Raw genomic sequence first — 15182 nt, 5'->3', positions numbered from 1 at the left:
ACCAGAAGCTAGGATATGCATATAATTGGTAGATCTGGATAGAAAACACTCTAAAGTTTCTAAAGCTGTTAAAATAATGTCTGTGAGTGTAACTGATATGATATGGCAGGTGAAACCCCGAGGACAAACCGTCCAAAAAAAAAAGGTTTTCAGCCTACCACTGTTTCCAATGGCCGTCATGTTAATTATGAGGCGAAAACCTCCCAGATTGCAGTTCCTAGTAGGTGAACGGATCTGGCACTCCAGATTACATTTACGAACACACCCATAGTATAAACCAGCCTTTAGTCTTGTAATCTTTGGTTGTTAAATCCATAGGGTGTGAATGGGTGTAGACAAAGAAGATATTTCCAATAGGTACCTAAACAATCAAGGGACATTTTCTCAAAGGGGCCCAGAGAGGGGAGAAGTCAGGCTTGTCTATCACATGTTCCTGTTGCTGTGCATAACATCAAAAAGAGAATAGGGCAAAGGAGGTCAGAAGGGGACATTGTTTCCATGTGTGAATATTCCACAACTGAGCAAGAGTGCCTTGCAGTTGTCTGCGATTTGGAAAAGTGGAGATACAACCTGGAAGGAAGATACTTCACTGTGGTCACTGACCATTCCCCCCTTGTGTGGGTGTTCAAGACCAACAAACTAAGCACCAGATTAATCAGATGGGCTCTAAGGTTGCAAGAGTTCCCCTCTTCTGTAGAATACAGGAAAGGAAAGTATAACACTATTCCAGATGCCTTATCCAGAGCTCCTGCTGACGGTAACAGTGGCACTCATCTTACATGTGCTACTGTCCTGTCTAGCAGTCGAGAGTCACCCAAAACTGATTTTCCCTTCTCTGCTGAGGCCATATGGAAGGCACAACAGGATGATCCAGAAGTACAGGCTTTATACCAGACTATCCTGTAAGATGGAGAAAATATGGTAAATCCTACCACAAAGCTGACCATCATTGAAGACCAAGTCTACTGAGTTGTACAACTACCTCACAGAACACTCTACCAAATGTACATACCTGAAACTCTACGCCTTCAACTGCTGCAACATTTCCAACATTTGGGCAGGTTCAAAACCTACAAGCGATTGCAATCATTATTGTACTGGCCACATCTGAGCCTGGATGTGAAGTCACACGTCTAGAACTGTCAGGTTTGTCAAATGTACAAACCAGAAGGCAGGAAGACTGCTGGAAAGTTGCATCAAACTGTGGTTCTAGCCAGAACTAGAAGATATCCCAGTATCATTCAGGTCTGCCATCTGGGAACATTTCAGTTTCCCTGTAAACTACTAACGGGTATTGCCCGGTAGTGGTGAATAAACCTTCTACAACATGTAGGCTCTGTTCAATGCCAATAGCCTATTCGAGTGGCAATGCTTGTAACATGACTACTAATTTGCGCCGACATCACCCCAAAGTGCCAATCGGTGGGACTAGGCAAAATAAATGAAACTACAACCAATCGGCAACCACTTCTCCCCACAGCCTTCAGGCAACAATATGCGGCTGACTCCGGTAGGAGTCAAAGAAGGGCTAAAGAATTCAACGCAGCGAAAGCAAAATGAATTGTGGCAGATATGAGACCCTACTCTGTGGTAGAGAATGCGGGGTTCAGAAACATGTTTAAAGTGGTCGAGCCGCGCTTCACTATTCCATCCTGTACACATTTTGCCCAGACATTAATACCTGCTTATACAAAAAAACAAAAGAACAACTGGAGAGCGAGTAGTCAGAAATGCGGTGTGTCGCTCTAACAACAGACAGTTGGATGTCTAGAGCTACAGATACCTTACTGTAACGGCTTATTTCATTACGGCAGAGTGGGAGATAAAAAGCCATGTGTTTCAAACACGTCCCCTTGAGAGTAGTCACACCAGTGTAAAGTTGGGGGAAGAGCTAAGGGCAGTAGTTGCAGTGTGGAAGTTGGAGAGGGAAAATGTAACGATTCCTGTGACCACTGACAACACTAGAAATATTGTAAATGCAGTTGCACTAGCTGGATTGGGGCCACAGATAGGATGCTTTCCTAACATTATTAATCTAGCATCTCAAAAAGCAATGTCAGTGAATCCAATCTCTCGCCTCCTAGCAAAGATCAGGAAGGTGGTATCCTTCTTTCATAAAAGCACAACTGCTGCACATGTTTTCAAGACAAAACAGGAGATTCTGAAGCTGCCAAACCACAAACTAATCCAAGATGTCCCTACTAGGTCGAATTCAAGCCATGACATGGTTGAGCGATACCTTGAGCAGAAAGTTGCGGTGTAATCTACACTGACTGATCAAGCTGTGAGGAAGAATGTCAAAGATATTGTGACTTTGTCTGAAAATAAAATAAGACTGGCAGAGGAAGTTATCAAAGTGTGCAAAACTCTCCACTGATATGCACTGAGAGCATTCCATCAGTTTCCATGGTCCTGCCTATGAAAACAATGATCCTGAAATCAATGGTGACATATGATGAAGATGAACCCGCATTAAGGGATGTCAAGACTGCTATCAGAGTTAACCTGGAGCCTAGATATGGTGACCCTGGTGTCCAGGGTCACAAGAGCACCGCTTTGTACCCCCGGTTCAAGTCCCTGCTGCACCTGGATGCTGCTGCTCGTCTGAGAGTCTACACTGAACTCACAGCAGAGATTGTGACTGATATACAGCAGATATTGTATTTATTTTGTTAATGTGACATTTATTATTTTATTAATTAGTGATTTAACAATGAATTATAAAGTAATAATTATAATTGTCATAATAGTGTCTGATATCTATTTCTAACAACAAATCCTATTTTTAAAGCCTTTTTAGAGACAGTAATTGTATCTAATTAAATTCTGCAGGGTCAAGCCACAGATACCACAGCAGCCAACCCCTCTCCAGAGATGGCAGACGACAGGGTTTCTCCTCTAGAAAATAAGTCTGGCATGGCTGAGCTTTTTGGGGAGTTGTTCACGACCCAGGAGCAGGGAACCAAGTAAAAGGTCAAGGTCTTAGAGGAGGAGGTGACCTCATACAGGGACGTGGACTGTATTCCCCTGGATGCTGATCCACTTACATGGTGGAAGACCAAAGAGTTAATACACCCTCATGTTGTCACGTTAGCAAGGTGCTACCTGGCTGTGCCTGGGACCTCTGTCCCTAGCGAGAGGGTATTCTCCACAGCTACCTGGCTGTGCCTGGGACCTCTGTCCCTAGCGAGAGGGTATTCTCCACAGCTACCTGGCTGTGCCTTGGACCTCTGTCCCTAGTGAGAGGGTATTCTCCACAGCTACCTGGCTGTGCCTGGAACCTCTGTCCATAGTGAGAGGGTATTCTCCACAGCGGCTGACATTGTCACAGCAAGCAGATATGTGCTCACTGCAGATAATCTTCTTAAAGAAAAACTTAAATCTGATTTTTTTTTAAATAAAAAATTAAAGTAACCAGTCTCAAGTGGTCCTATTTTGTTTAAGGCACTGACTGCTATGTGACTTAATTTTGATATATGCTGCTGGACTATGCTCTCTTGCTGAAGTTCTGTTTTAAATGACTATTTTCTTTCCTGTTATAAGCAGGCACTGCTGTTTTTTTTCCCTTTGTTTCCATATGCTCCTGGGAATTCAACCTACAGATGTTTACTATTATAATAATGGAAAATCGAAATACAAATGAAACTGTACCGAACCGTGACACCACTGTACCGTATAGTACTGAACCGTGAGTTTTGTAAACCGTTTCACCCCTAGAATGTGTATACTCTTGTTTTGTGATTACTATTCCAAGTGGGGGGAGCTGTTTGCCATCTGTCAGGCTACAGCGAGGACGGCCTCTAACATCCTCATAAAAGAGATCCTGACTCGCTGGGGAGTGCCGGATCACATTCTGTCTGACCAAGGTGCCCAGTTTGTCTCTGATCTCTGAGGAGACCTGCCAAAGATGGTTCCTGAGACAGAAGTTGACCACGACCTATTACCCACAGATCAACCTCACAGAGAGGGTTAATTGAACCTTGAAGATAATGGTTGCTTCCTATTTAGGGACCCAGCACAAACACTGGGAAAAGCACCTTCACAAGTTTTGGTTTGCCCTGAATTCTGCTGTGCAAGAGTCCACTAGAGTCCCCCCTGCAGAGATGAACCTGAGTTGTCCCCTCCAAGGACCCTTGGATATGGTGCTACAGGCCCAGCGGGTTACTCCTGACTCTGCATGCTATGACCAGGTAGTCCATTATCACGACTTGAGAGCTCTTGTCTCAATGAACATGATCAAGGCCTGTCTCAAGCAGAAACAAAATTATGATAAGAAGAGGCGAGACATGCAGTTCCAGGTTAGTGATCGGGTGTGGCTACGCTCTCATCCATACTCAAAAGCTGAAGAAATGTTCTATGCTATGCTCACGTCCATATAGGATTGTGGAGCAGATGCTCCCTCTGAACTACCGAGCTGTGAAAGAGGACACAGGTGAAGATATGCGCTTTGTCCATGTCTCACGCCTTAAGGCCTGAGGAGCATGAGTGTCTCAAAGTAATTAATATTTTTGTAGAGGAAAGTGATGAGACTTTTCTTGGTTTCCCAGACCAAGATGTGCCTTCCAGAACAATGGTCGTCTTTTTCCAGGGGCGGTGTCACGCCTTGACCTTTATTTCTCTATTTGGTTAGGTCAGGGTGTGATTTGGGTGGGCATTCTATGTTTTCTATTTCTTTGCTTTTGGCTGAGTGTGGTTCCCAATCAGAGGTAGCTGTCTATCGTTGTCTCTGATTGGGATTCATATATAGGCAGCCTTTTCCCACCTAATGTTGTGGGTAATTATTTATTTTCTGTGTGTGTTTGTGTGCGCCACGGTTGCGTCACGTTCGGTTTCTGTTTATCTGTTTTTTTTGTGAAAGTTTCACTTTATTAAAACATCTGGAAGTACATGCACATTGAGTTTGAAGACAGTGAACGTGACAGAATTACCCACCACAAAAAGACCAAGCAGCGTGCTCCAACTTGGAGGATGAGCTGGACCGGGGAGGAGATTATGGCAGGGGACAAGACCCGGTCACGGAAGCCCGAGAGGCAGCTCCTAAACAAATTGGGGGGTGGCACACGGGGAGATTGGCAGAGTCAGGGTTAAGACCTGAGCCAACTCCCCATGCTTACCATGGGGAGCATGTGACCAGTCAGGCACCGTGTTATGCGGTGATGCACACTGTGTCTCCAGTGAGCATTCACAGGCCGGTGCGCTCTGTGCCAGCGCCCAGCATTTGCCGGGCATAAGTGGGCATCCAGCCAGGACGGGTTGTACCAGCTCTACGCTCGAGACCTCCAGTGCGCCTCCACGGCCCAGTGTATCCGGTGCCTGCTCCACACACCCTCTTCCAGTTCATCTCCTCAGTCCGGTGAGACCTGTTCTGGTTCCACATACCAGGGCTCCAGTATGTCTCCCCAGCCTGGTAAGCCCTGTGGCAGCTCCACGCACCAGGCTTCCAGTACGTCTCCTCAGTCCGGTGAGACCTGTTCCAGCTCCACGTACGAAGCCTCTAGTGATGATCCAGGCCCGGAGCCTCCAGTGATGATCCATGGCCCGGAGCCTGCAGTGAAAATCCAGGGCACGGAGCCTCCAGCGACGGTCCCCAGTCCGGAGCCTCCAGCGACGGTCCCCAGTTCGGAGCCTGCGGCGACGGTGGTCCCCAGTCCGGAGCTTCCGGCGGCGGTCCGCAGTCCGGAGCCTCCGGCGGCGGTCCGCAGTCCGGAGCCTCCGGCGGCGGTCCGCAGTCCGGAGCCTCCGGCGGCGGTTTCCAATCCAGAGCCTCCGGCGGCGGTTTCCAATCCAGAGCCTCCGGCGGCGGTTTCCAATCCAGAGCCTCCGGCGATGATCCATGGTCCGGTTCCTCCATGGTCCGGTTCCTCTGGCAACGATCCACGGTCAGGAGTCTCCGGCGACGATCCACGGTCCGGTTCCACGGAGGCGGAGGGATCAGCGTACCGGAGCGGGGGCTACGTACGCCACCGAGGATAGATGCCCACCCGGACCCTCCCCCATAGAGTCAGGTTTTTGCAGGGGGGGGGGGGGGAATGTCACACCCTGACCTTAGAGAGCCATTTTGTTTCACTATTTGGTTAGGTCAGGGTGTGATTTGGGTGGGCGAGTGTGGTTCCCAATCAGAGGCAGCTGTCTATAGTAGTCTCTGATTGGCAATCATACTTAGGTAGCCTTTTTAACCACCTAATGTTGTGGGTAATTATTTATTTTCTGTGTGTGTTTGTGTGCGCCACGGTTGCGTCACGTACGGTTTCTGTTTACCTGTTTTTTTTGTGAAGGTTTCACTTCATTAAAGATGTGGAATTACATGCACGCTGCGCCTTGGCTCATTTATGACAAGGAGTTTGAAGACAGTGAACTTGACAGGCGGGGGTGTGTGATGGCCCTGAATTTGTCTGAACCGTCTCAGTGCTTCTCCTGCCGATGGGACGCTTCCCTATTAATTCCTTATTAAATAGGCAGCATCAGCTGTGTGGGTTGTGACCGTGGCGCAAGAGAGGAAGTGTTCAACCCTCAGCTTGGAAGCTCGTTCACACCCAGTTTGAATTGTTGTATTTAAAATGTGTGCACTAAAGCTGTGTCGCAGGATCAACCAGTATTGGATCTACTTACACTACCGGTCAAAAGCTTTAGAACACCTACTCATTCAAGGGTTTTTCTTTATTTTTACTATTTTCTACAACCCAATTGAGATGGTTTGTGATGAGTCGGACCACAGAGTGAAGGAAAAACAGCCAACAAGTGCTCAGCATATGTGGGAACTCCTTCAAGACTGTTGGAAAAGCATTCCAGGTGACGCTGGTTGAGAGAATGCCAAGAGTGTGCAAAGCTGTCATCTAGGCAAAGGGTGTGTCACGACTCCTACCGAAGGTGGCTCCCCTTCCTATTCGGGTGGGGCTCGGCGGTCGTCGTCACCGGCCTATTAGCTGCCACTGATCCTTTTCCCCCTTTCTGATTATTGGTTTCACCTGTTTTGTGTTTAGGCTGATTAGTTGGGCTATGTTCACCAGTAGGCCCGCCTGCTCTTTGTGCGGGATTGTTTGTGTGACTAGTGTGCACGTTTGAGGTTAACGTGTTTCCCCCTTTGTGGGTTTTTGCTGGACTGTTTAAATCTCCGTGTTTGGGGCATTTGTTTTGTGTGCGGTGTTTCGTGGAATGGCTCATGTTTGCCGTTTGTGCATTAAATAGCACTACCCTGAACTCTCTGCTTCCTGCACCTGACTTCGCACCCACTACACCCAGATCGTTACAGGGTGGCTATTTGAAGAATCTCAAATATAAAATGTATTTTGATGCTGTTTAACACTTTCTTCGTTACTACATGGTTCCATGTGTGTTATTTCATAGTTTTGATGTCTTCACTATTATTCTACAATGTAGAAAATAGTAAAAATAAAGAAAAACCCTTGAATGAGTAGGTGTTCTAAAACCTTTCACCGGTAGTGTATGCCTATTGTTGGACTAACAATCTACGTTGGTCTCCGTTGTTCACCTTGGACTTTCTCCGCTGGAGATCTGATGGTGGATTTTATTGTCTGACAGACCGCCACTTTTTTACAGAGAGTATTTCATTTGTTTTGGGGTGATTTATACTGTTGATTTATGTATTCAGTTGTAGTTGAGGACTATTGAGATTTCTGATACTCTTATGCTCCTTTTGTATTAGTGTAGACTTCTCTGACCGGACAGGACTCAGTATTGTCTCTGGCAGTCACAACCTACCTGCAACACCTAACAAACAATAACCTCAAGTCAAAAATGCAGGAACTGCAAGAACTTCCGTCCGAAATGCAAGTTCGCTTTTTGTTTTCTGGCAGAGAGGGACTGCTTCATAACATGCACAAGAGGTTGAAAAAAACACTTGGATATAAAGAGGTTGGTGTTGTAGAAATTTCGATTTCATAGTGAATACTAACTTTTAGGCACATCCAGTGTGCTGAAAAAGTGCAATTACCCCATTACTACATTCAAACACTTTGGAGAGGTTGAAAGGGCACTTGAATGTATCCTGGATACCCCATTACACCACCACAATGTTAATGTAAGGTTGGTATGGTAGAAATTGTGTTTTTATACTGAACAAATAGCATTTAGGGATTGCACTGGAATTATCTAATTTACAGACATACAGTGCATTCGTAAAGTACTCAGACCCCTTTTTCCACATTTTGTTACGTTACAGCCTTATGCTAAAATGGATTAAATCGTTTTTTTCCTCATCAATATATGCACCGTATCCCATATTGACAAACCAAAACAGTTCTTTAGAAATTTTTTTTTGCTAATTTATTGAAAATAAAAAACGCAAATTACAATTACATAAGTATTCAAACCCTTTACTCAGTACCTTGTTGAAGCACCTTTTTGCAGCGATTACAGCCTCAAGTCTTCTTGGGTATGCCTCTAGAAGCTTGCCACACCTGTATTTGGGGAGTTTCTCCCATCATTCTCTGCAGATTCTCTCAAGCTCTGTCTGGTTGGATGGGGACATCACAGCACAGTTATTTTCAGGTCTCTCCAGAGATCAATCGGGTTGAAGTCCGGGCTCTGGCTGGGCCACTCAAGGACATTCAGAGACTTCTGTGCTGTATTGGCTGTGTGCTTAGGGAAGTTGTCCTGTTGGAAGTTGATCCTTTGCCACAGTCTGAGGTCCTGAGTGCTATGGAACAGGTTTTCATCAAGGATCTCTCTCTCTCTAGTTTGCTCTGTTCAGGTTTACCTTGATCCTGACTAATATCACATTCCCTGCTACTGAAAAACATCTCCACAGCATGATGCTGCCACCCCCATGCTTCACGGTAGGGATGGTGCCCGAGTTCCTCCAGACGTGACACTTGGCATTCAGGCCAAAGAATTCAATCTTGGTTTCATCAGAGAATCTTGTTTCTCATGGTCTGATTTAGCAAACTCCAAGAAGGCTGTCATGTGCCTTTCACTGAGGAGTGGCTTCCGTCTGGCCACTCTACAATAAAGACCTGATTGGTGGAGTGCTGCAGAGATGGTTGTCCTTCTGGAAGATTCTCCCATCTCCACAGAGGAATTCTGGAGCTCTGTCAGAGTAACAATCAGGTTCTTGCTCACATCTCTGACCAAGGAAGTCCGTTCTCCCCCGACTGCTCAGTTTGTCTGGGTGGCCAGCTCTAGGGAGAGTCTTGGTTCTTCCAAATTTCTCCCAGTTAAGAATTATGGAGGCCACTGTCTTCTTGGGGACCTTCAATGCTGTTTTAGACATGTTTTAGTACCCTTACCAATATCTGTGCCTCGACACAATCGTATCTCTGAGCTCTACGGACAATTTCTTCGACCTCATGGCTTGGTTTTTGCTCTGACATGCACGATCAACTGTGGGACCTTATACAGACAGGCGTGTTCCTTTCCAAATCATTGTCCAATCAATAACTTTTACTACAGGTGGACTCCAAGTTGTAGAAACATCTCAAGGATGATCAATTGAAACAGCATGCACCCGGGCTTAATTTTGAGCCTCACAGCATTATGTAAATAAGGAATTTCTGTTTTTTTATTTGTAATACATTTTAGGGAGTTTGGAATTGACATGCTGACTTCAGGAATGCCCACCAGAGCTGTTGCCAGAGAATGTAATTTCTCTACCATAAGCCACCTCCCATATCATTTCAGAGAATTTGGCAATACGTCCAACCCGCCTCACATCCACAGACCAAGTGTGACCACACCAGCCCAGGACCTCCACATCTGGTTTCTTCACCTGCGGGATCTTCTGAGACCAGCCACCCGGACAGTTGAAGAAACTGATGAGTATCTCTGTTTGTAATAACGCCCTTTTGGATGGGAAAACTCATTCTGATTGGCTGGGCTTGGCTCCCTGCCCAACTTTAACTTGGTAAAATCATTGAAATTGTTGTGTTTTTGTTCTATTTGTGTTTAGTGTGTGTGTGTGTAATATATATAAGTACCAGTCAAAACTTTGGACACCTTCTCATTCCAGGGTTTTTCTGTATTTTTACTATTGTCTACATTGTAGAATAATAGTGAAGACATCAAAACTATGAAATAACACATGGAATCATGTAGTAATCAAAAAAGTGTTAAACAAATCAAAATATATTTTAGATTCTTCAGAGTAGCCACCCTTGATGACATCTTTGCACACTCTAGGCATTCTATCAACCAGCATCATGAGGTAGTCACCTGGAATGCATTTAAATTAACAGGTGTGCCTTGTTAAAAGTACATTTGTGGAATTTCTTTCCTTAATGCGTTTGAGTCAATCAGTTGTGTTGTGACAAGGTAGGGGTGGTATACAGAAGATAGCCCTATTTGGTAAAAGACCAAGTCCATATTAAGGCAAGAACATATCAAATAAGCAAATAGAAACAACAGTCCATCATTACTTTAAGACATGAAGGTCAGTCAATCTGGAAAACATCATGAACTTTGAAAGTTTCTGAAGTGTAGTCGCAAAATACATCAAGTACTATAATGAAACTGTCTCTCATGAGGACCGCCACAGGAAAGGAAGAGCCAGAGTTACCTCAGCTGCAGAGGATAGTTTCATTAGAGTTAATTGAAGTGTAGTTGCAGCCCAAATAAATGCTTTATGGAGTTCAAGTAACAGACACATCAACGTCAACTGTTCAGAGGAGACTGTGAATCAGGCCTTCATGGTCGAATTGCTGCAAAGAAACCACTACTAAATGACACCAATAAGAAGAGGCTTGCTCGTGCCAAGAAACACGAGCAATGGACATTTTTCCAGTGGAAATCTGTCCTTGGTCTGATGAATCCAAATGTGAGATTATTGGTTCCAACTGCCGTGTCTTTGCGAGACGCAGAGTAGGTGAACGGATCTGGCACTCCAGATTACATTTACGAACACACCCATAGTATAAACCAGCCTTTAGTCTTGTAATCTTTGGTTGTTAAATCCATAGGGTGTGAATATGCTGAATGGGTGTAGACAAAGAAGATATTTCCAATAGGTACCTAAACAATCAAGGGACATTTTCTCAAATTGGAGGTTACACGTTTTTCACCTTTCAAAGCAGAATTACTTTTCAATTGTTCCTCAACTGCAGTGTATAATATACAATTTTCTAACTCTGAGTCTGCTTTTATCCAATGTAAAAACACATCACTTCAAATTTTGCTACACAAGACCGAATCGAGCCGGTCAGTCACGCATTGGAACTAGTAGATATACGGAGAGTCAAATATCCTGACCTACTGAGATACACATTGCAGAGGCTCAATCAATCTAGTTGTCTTTACTACGTTCTTATTTAATTATCGCTGGCAGCAAAAGTTTTAAAAATGGATAGGGGACAGAATGATGTCTAACCATCAAATAATCAGTTTCACAATTAATAACATTTAATCCTAGTAAAAATTCCCTGTCTTAAGTCACTTAGGATCACCACTTTATTTTAAGAATGTGAAATCTCAGAATAATAGTAGGGAGAATGATTTAATTCAGTTTTAATTTCCAGTGGGTCAGAAGTTTACATACACTAGATTATGATTTGGTAGCATTGCCTTTTAATTGTTTAGCTTGGGTCAAACGTTTCGGGTAGCTTTCCACAAGCTTGGAAGAGCTGGTGTAACTGAGTCAGGTTTGTAGGCCTCCTTGCTCGCACACGCTTTTTCAGATCGGCCTACAAATTTTCTATAGGATTGAGATCAGGGCTTTGAGATGGCCACTCCAATACCTTGACTTTGTTGTCCTTAAGACATTTCGCCACAACTTTGGAAGTATGCATGGTGTCATAGTCCATTTCGAAGACCCATTTGCGACCAAGGTTTAACTTCCTAACTGATGTCTTGATATGTTGCTTCAATATATCCACATGGTTTCATGAGGAAGGGAAAACTATCTATTTTGTGAAGTCCAACAGTCCCTCCAGCAGCAAAGCACCCCCACAACATGATGCTGCCACCCCCGTGCTTCATGGATGGGATGGTGTTCTTCGGCTTGCAAACCTCCCCCTTTTTCCTCCAAACATAACGATGGTCATTAGGGCTAAACAGTTATATTTTTGTTTTTCATCAGACCAGAGGAAATTTCTCCAAAAAGTACAATCTTTGTCCTCATGTGCAGTTGCAAACCGTAGTCTTGCCTTTTATGGCGGTTTTGGAGCAGTGGCTTCTTCCTTGCTGATCGGCCTTTCAGGTTATGTAATATAGGACTCATTTTACTGTGGATATAGATACTTTTGTATCATCTTCACAAGGTCCTTTGCTGTTGTTCTGGGATTGATTTGCACTTTTTGCACCAAAGTACGTAAATCTCTAGGAGACAGAACGCGTCTCCATTCTGAGAGGTACAGTGCCTTGCGAAAGTATTCGGCCCCCTTGAACTTTGCAACCTTTTGCCACATTTTAGGCTTCAAACACTGTGCAAGCGATAATATTGAAATGGAAGGAGTATCAGACCACTGCAAATCTACCAAGACCTGGCCGTCCCTCTAAACTTTCAGCTCATACAAGGAGAAGACTGATCAGAGATGCAGCCAAGAGGCCCATGATCACTCTGGATGAACTGCAGAGATCTACAGCTGAGGTGGGAGACTCTGTCCATAGGACAACAATCAGTCGTATATTGCACAAATCTGGCCTTTATGGAAGAGTGGCAAGAAGAAAGCCATTTCTTAAAGATGTCCATAAAAAGTGTCGTTTAAAGTTTGCCACAAGCCACCTGGGAGACACACCAAACATGTGGAAGAAGGTGATCTGGTCAGATGAAACCAAAATTGAACTTTTTGGCAACAATGCAAAACGTTATGTTTGGCGTAAAAGCAACACAGCTGAACACACCATCCCCACTGTCAAACATGGTGGTGGCAGCATCATGGTTTGAGCCTGCTTTTCTTCAGCAGGGACAGGGAAGATGGTTAAAATTGATGGGAAGATGGATGGAGCCAAATACAGGACCATTCTGGAAGAAAACCTGATGGAGTCTGCAAAAGACCTGAGACTGGGACGGACATTTGTCTTCCAACAAGACAATGATCCAAAACATAAAGCAAAATCTACAATGGAATGGTTCAAAAATAAACATATCCAGGTGTTAGAATGGCCAAGTCAAAGTCCAGACCTGATTCCAATCGAGAATCTGTGGAAAGAACTGAATACTGCTGTTCACAAATGCTCTCCATCCAACCTCACTGAGCTCTAGCTGTTTTGCAAGGAGGAATGGGAAAAAATTTCAGTCTCTCGATGTGCAAAACTGATAGACACACCCCAAGCGACTTACAGCTGTAATCGCAGCAAAAGGTGGTGCTACAAAGTATTAACTTAAGGGGGCTGAATAATTATGCACGCCCAATTTTTCAGTTTTTGATTTGTTAAAAAAGTTTGAAATATCCAATAATTGTCGTTCCACTTCATGATTGTGTCCCACTTGTTGTTGATTCTTCACAAAAAAATACAGTTTTATATCTTTATGTTTGAAGCCTGAAATGTGGCAAAAGGTCGCAAAGTTCAAGGGGGCCGAATACTTTCGCAAGGCACTGTATGACTGCTGCATAGTCCCATGGTGTTTATACTTGCGTACTATTGTTTGTACAGATTAACTGATTAACAGATTATTGCTCCCAAGGATGAACCAGACTTGTGGAGGTCTACAATTTTTTTTCTGGGGTCTTGGCTGATGTCTTTTGATTTTCCCATGATGTCAAGCAAAGAGGCACTGAGTTTGAAGGTAGGCCTTGATATACATCCATGGGTACACCTCCAATTGACTCAAATTATGTCAATTAGCCTATCAGAAGCTTCTAAAGCCATGACATAATTTTCTGGAATTAAGCTGTTTAAAGGCATAGTCAACTTAGTGTATGTAAACTTCTAACCCACTGGAATTGTGATACTGTAACGGTTTTCTTCCTGGGAAGGAGAGGAGGACCAAAATGCAGCGTGGTTATTTATAAACATCTTTAATGAAAGATGAAAATGTGAACACTATACAAAATAAGAAAATGTGGAAAAACCGAAACAACTGGTGCAAAACACAGAGACAGGAACAATCACCCACAAGATGCCTAAAGAATATGGCTGCCTAAATATGGTTCCCAATCAGAGACAACGATAAACACCTGCCTCTGATTGAGAACCACTCCAGGCAACCATAGACTTACCTAGAACACTCAACTGACCACAACCCCATAGACTACAAAACCCCTAGACAAAACAAGACACATAAATCACCCATGTCACACCCTGGCCTAACCAACATAATAAAGAAAACACAGAATACTAAGGCCAGGGCGTGACAGATACAGTGAATTATAAGTGAAATAATCTGTCTGTAAACAATTGTTGGAAAAATGACTTGTGTCATGCACAACGTAGATGTGCTAAAACTATAGTTTGTGGAGTGGTTGACAAATGAGTTTTAATGACTCCAACCTAAGTGTACGTACAGTATGTAAACGTATGACTTCAACTGTACATTACTCTTACAGAATTTCCAAGTGGGAGAGGATATTGGAAATTTAGTCAAAGCCTATTGGATGATAACTTGTTTTTAATTAGGACAGAATAATTTATAACTGACTTTTTCAGACATAACATACAGTAACAGTCCAAAGTTTGGACACACCTACTCATTCAAGGGTTTTTCTTAATTTGTACTATTTTCTACATTATAAAATAATAGTGAAGACATCAAAACTATGAAATAACACATATGGAATCATGGTGTAACCAAAAAAAGTGTTAAACAAATGTAATATTCTTCAAATTTGCCACCCTTTGCCCTGATGAAAGCTTTGCACACTCGTACAATTCTCTCAACGAGCTTCACCTGGAATGCTTTTCAATTAACACTATACATACACTACCGTTCAAAAGTTTAGGGTCACTTAGAAATGTCCTTGTTTTTGAAAGAAAATCAATTTTTTTGTCCATTAAAATAACATCAAATTGATCCGAAATACAGTGCAGACATTGTTAATGTTGTAAATTACTATTGTAGCTGGAAACGGCAGATGTTTTTTATGGAATACAGTGCCTTGCGAGTGGGACACAATCATGAAGTGGAACGACAATTATTGGATATTTCAAACTTTTTTAACAAATCAAAAACTGAAAAATTGGGCGTGCAAAATTATTCAGCCCCCTTAAGTTAATACTTTGTAGCGCCACCTTTTGCTGCGATTACAGCTGTAAGTCGCTTGGGGTGTGTCTCTATCAGTTTTGCACATCGAGAG

The sequence above is a fragment of the Oncorhynchus mykiss genome, chromosome 25 (assembly GCF_057628025.1).
Source record: "Oncorhynchus mykiss isolate SJ-2025 chromosome 25, ASM5762802v1, whole genome shotgun sequence".
Lineage (NCBI taxonomy): Eukaryota > Metazoa > Chordata > Actinopteri > Salmoniformes > Salmonidae > Oncorhynchus > Oncorhynchus mykiss.
Note: the sequence above shows the minus strand (reverse complement) of the source record.